We start from the raw sequence: 5,279 nt of genomic DNA, 5'->3' as shown, positions 1-5,279 counted from the left end.
TACCCCCACCAAATCAAGAATGTTGTATTTCTCAAACCCCATTTCACAGCTATATTGTTTTATACGGCCCCTCCAAAATACCTTGAATAGTCCCTTTTTATCGCTCCCATTTTCTGAAAACTCCAGCTGCTCCTCTGAAACCATCCAAATCTAATTAACCACAGAAGCTGGAGTTGGGGATAGTGGCTGCCTTTCGGGTCCTTAGCATACCCATTCAGGCCTTCTTTCAATATGGGCACAAAACCAGGAATTTCTAATAATTGTATCTATGGGCCTGGAAGGGGGAGAAAAAGAAAAAGCAAAAGAAAGAAAGAAAGCTGCTAATAAGTGGGTCTGTGAAAGGAAGGGGGTCAGCCTCTCGCATGAACTTGGCAGCCTGGCCCCGAGGAACTTGGAGACAATGCCACAGGGGATCTAAAAGCTGAGCCTCCTGACTCAAATCTTGTGAGAACGAACCCAGGCTGTGAATAGAGATCAGAGTCTGGGCTCTAAATTGTCCCAGCTCAGACTCATTGAAATGTCTTCTCACAGGATTAAAAGAGAAGAGGGCCGGGAAAGTTTGCTGAATACCAATGAGGCTCTGCTTAGAAGTGCAAGATGGAGAAACTCAGATTTTATTCCTGAATGACATGGATTAAGACAAAAGAAACAAGTTGGGCCATTGCCAGGTGGCCCTGATAGGAAAGGACCATGCTCCTCTGCCAGTCACCAGAGTGGAAACTACCTGGGTGGATGCCACTGTTGGGAAACCACCTGCTCGGTCCTCATATCTCTGTTAGCAGGTGCAAAGTGAAACTTGGAGGGCAAGGAGCGTCAACATGCTCTCTCCTCTGTGTTCCTGCCTCCCTGTGCTGCCTCCCCAGATTGTCATCTCGTCTCCTCAAACATCCTGCCCCAAAGAGCCATGTACAGATAAACAACCATAGGCATTACGTCAATTCCTTTGGCACCCCTGTGACCAAATACCTGAGCCAAGCAGCCTAAGGGTCTATTTTGACTCACTGTTTCAGAGGCTGCATCCCTAGACTCTGGGTCCATTGATCCTGGGAACACCACTGTGGCGTGCTTAGAGAGCCTTATCTGACAGCAGACGGATAGCAGGGAGAAACAAGAACAGGAGAAAGACAAGACACCCCAACCCCACCCCCGTGCTTACTTCCTCCAGGGAAACCCCACCTCCTACAGTTTCTAAAGTCTCCCAAAATAGTACCATCAGCTGGAGAGGAACCATTCACCACGCAGTCCTGTGGGGGGTGTTTCACATCCATATCGCGACACCCATTCTTTTCAGTCCTGTTCAAATGCAAGCCAGCCCCTCCCTATTTCCACTGAGACCTTTGCTCTGACCCTGTGCTTCTTTCGTGTCTCTGAAAACCACACTCTCAGTGGATCAGCTTCATCTGGAAGAATGTTGACGGTCTTGCTGTTAAGAAAAAAAAATCCTCAGGGTTGTACATACAACACAGACTAGGTGGCACACTGTGTTTCAAACAGTGCTCGACACCTAGTAAACACGGTACTTCCTTATTTCTGTTATCAATGGTGGGCTAAGCTGCCTCTGTAAGAATGGGGAAGGGCTCCCTTTTAAACAGGAATTCACTCACAAGGCATTACAGGTGAGCCTTTACCACAAAGCACAGCCCCTAACTAATAAACCTTTCTCTCATGGGTCACCCCTCTTCTCTACAAAGCACCTAACTAATACACCTTTCACTCACTGGTCACCCCTTTTCTCTTAGTGGTGATACTCTAAACCCAAGAGAGCCCCTTATATGTAGAGTAACAAATGGAACAGAGTGATTCACAAGTCTTTGGGGCCATACAACCTTCTTTAGATTATGTCACCAGAAAAATAAGTCAAGGGGATTCTCTAAGTGAGGAATGCAGGGGGCTTCTCACCCCACTGCCTCCTCTGCTCCCTCCACCCATCAGACTCCAGCACACGGACTTCTTCAGTCCCCTAGACCTTATTCCTGGCCCCAGCTTTACACAGTTAGGATTAGCAATTTTGACTGCAGGCTCCGATTCTGCCTTTTTCTAGCTCAATGACTTTGTCAACCCATCCCACCATGTTAGTCTTCTGGTCTTGCCTGGGAAACAGTCAGTGTAGGAGTTCTTGCTCTATATATCCTACAGAACATTATGGAATCCAGTGGGATCCTGTGTATTATCTTTGTGGGTAGCACCACTCATTTCATTTAATCATTTGTTAAATACTTACTCTTTACTAGGAACTGTGCAACATGCCCTAGCAACATGAAAATAAACAAAACATCAGGCATGCACCCCATTTTTGTGGAACTTGAAGGACACAAATCATAAAACAAAACAGAGCATGTGACTTCATCTTAGGACACTTCTTTGCTTTTTGCTTGGAGAAGACGTTGAAGATGTGATTTAGCACGGGCCTGTACCACATCCTCAGGTCACTTGCAGCTCCTACTTTGATGTTCTTCCCCTATGCTGTATAATTGATATTTGTGTGTGTGTGTGTGTGTGTGTGTGTGTGTGTGTGTGTGTGTGTGTGTGTGTAGAGGAGATACTGTCTTGGGTAGCTATAGTCACACAAAAGCTACAAGGACTGCATTCAAATTCCAGCTCTTCTTCCGACCTATAACAAGTAGCATGAATGCAAACTATTATTGCTCTTACTGATGTCATTGCTTGAAATTGCTGTTCCAGACTTATGGATGGACTCCCTTTTGCACACTAAGCACATGTGAGTTTTCCAAGTAGCCCATTCAGGGTTGCAGCTGGAATGGGTGATCCCAGAAGCAGAATAATCAAATGCACCTGGGCAACACAACAGCATCACAAAGGGGAGAGACGTTTAGTGATAAAAACAAATAAATTCCATCAGTATTGTCAGAGTCAGCGCCACCATAGCCTTCCTTTTCTAAAATCCATACCGTGAAGGAGCATGTACCCTTAAGCAGGAAGAGACACTTTTCCTTTCTGGTGTCTGGACAAGGGCCTTGGCTTCTCTGGCCAGGGTCCTCAAGCCTCCTGTGCTCACTTTTACCATGATCCATCCTCCACTGATCCAGAGCTTTCTTCCTGGTCTCCCTTCCCTTTGTTCTCCTCCCCTTTGGTATCTCCAGCAAGTGCTGACTGGATCAGCCTCAGGAAAGATGATAGCTGAGACTCTTCTCTGCCTATCCAGATAGAACCAGGTAAAGAAGCTACATCGGAATATTCTTGGAGCCAAAGACACTCAGGCACCACATGCTGAGGACCTTTGTGCTGCTGTTCTCACCTGCATCAAATCCTTTGAAATAAGTGAGGCCTAGCCTCAGCAAACTGTTAGTTGAACAGCTGTCCCTCACTTCTACATCTCTTTCCTGAATCTTTCTTCTTCTCTTGGTGCTCTCTTTTAACCTACTCAGTGGCATCCCTGGGTGACCAGGAACACCAGCTCTGGTGTTAGACATAGCTCTACCTGCCAGAAGCTGTGTTTGAATCTCTTTCTCCTGCTTCCTTACCTATATACTTTCTCAGTGCCTGTCTCTCGTTGCAGGGAGAATTGACTCTGCTGGTAATGGCCTCTTACTTATGGATGTCAAAGTACTCATGACTGCTAACAGAGTAAATCTGCTTCACTAGAGTAGCCTGGACCCTTCAAAAGAAGAAATAAACCTGTGGGAGGGCAATTTAAGGACAAGGAAGGCCAAGTATGTGTTGGTACTTTTTCAAATCACAAGGCATTCAAAGGCCCAGCATAAATACACACACTGTGTAATATGTGATGCAGACAACCAGTTGTCCAGCCATATGTTAACAAAGGAAGGTGTGGATTAGACTGGAAACTTTTTGCATTTTATATTTTGGATCTGTAGTTCTCATGCATTAAATTTTGTAACTTGTCCTCCCCATTTCACAGTTGTGGAAATGGCAAGCCAGGGAGGGGGATAATTTGCTCAGTCACACAGGGAGAGGAAAACATGTGTTTGTCAAAGAAATATAGAAGCCTGTGATTTTGGGAAAACGACCACAATTTGATGTATGTGAGACAGAACAATGGTTCCCATAGTTTAGAGGAACACTGGCAAACTCTTACATCACTATACCTTTCCACTTAGTTTTTGAATTCTCAGGTGCAAGCTGAGAATCTTTTGTGAATGCAAAGAATGACTACCTTCTCATTTTAAACAACACATTGAATCAATGAACAAGTTGGCTGGGATGTCATCAGTCTGTGACTTAAATATTATAGTGACCTTTGCCCTTGCAAAGGTCATTTTATCCCAGTGGTATATGTTGGACCACTATATGCATCTTTCTTCAATTCTAGCTTCAGTAACCAAAAGGTCATAGCTTGAAATCAGCCACAACACAAGTATTCACCCAATGGAAATGAGCAAATGGTACAGATTGTTGTCATTGAGCCAATTTGCCAGCATCCTTCCTTCCTTACAGGGTCTCTAATTTATCCTGACATCAGAGACTATCTGGCTCAACTTCAGAGTCTCCAAGTTCAGGAACTGTAATCAGAACAAACTTTCACCTCTTTATCTACAGAGAGGTGCTGAAGGCTTACAGGTCTTTTTGATGAATCAAAGGCACATCATGAGCTCCTGGTCACCATCTGAGAAACAGAAGCATCTGGGTGGCTGTGATCTTTCATGTCCCTTTACTGCTCTATACATGGTCATTTCTCATTCCCATTGTGGGGATTCAGGATATGACAGACCCTCTGGGCAGATGTAACCCTGGAGAAGGGAGAGGCACAGTCTGATGTTTTCCCTTTACCTAAAGACTCTTTGCAGATCTTGTAATCAGTGCTTATGAACAGCACTAAAAGAGGCAATATGTTTCCTTTAATGTATACTCTGTCCTGTTGTTGAGTTTGATGATATTAGCATATATGGAAGGTGGAGCTGCGGGAGGGAGTGTGGGAGGGAAACAGAATACTTAAAATAACAGCTATGTCCTTAGATACCTGCACTAAGAAAGAGCGTTCCCTTGGAGTCATCTTTGGCCTTTTCTTGAGTTCAAAGAGTGGGAAACTCAGATGTGGGTAGCTGATGCTTGCTTTCCTAGCAGGACTTAAGGAGCAAACCCTAGAGTCTTTTCTGCCACATTAGGCACATGACTTCTTACTGTCATTTCCCTTGTTAAGTGTTTGGAAAGTCGATTTATTATCTGTGCTTAACAATCCATGAAACCTCACAAATATCAAACCTAGAATGCTTTAGGCTTTCAGTGTTGAATGAGGAGAGGAAAAGCCATGTAGACTTGTTGAAATAAACAAACAAACAAACAAAAAACCCAGCAACAGC

General features: G+C 44.5%; 1 protein-coding gene across 1 annotated transcript in view; it reads left to right on the top strand.

The window, feature by feature from the left end:
- Slc14a2 (solute carrier family 14 member 2) overlaps positions 1-5,279 on the top strand; it is a 450,072-nt gene that overhangs the window by 144,558 nt on the left and 300,235 nt on the right. The window lies entirely within an intron of this gene.

The sequence above is a fragment of the Peromyscus leucopus genome, chromosome 19 (assembly GCF_004664715.2).
Source record: "Peromyscus leucopus breed LL Stock chromosome 19, UCI_PerLeu_2.1, whole genome shotgun sequence".
In the NCBI taxonomy this organism is placed as follows: Eukaryota; Metazoa; Chordata; class Mammalia; order Rodentia; family Cricetidae; genus Peromyscus; species Peromyscus leucopus.
This window is presented reverse-complemented; position numbering and strand designations above follow the sequence as displayed.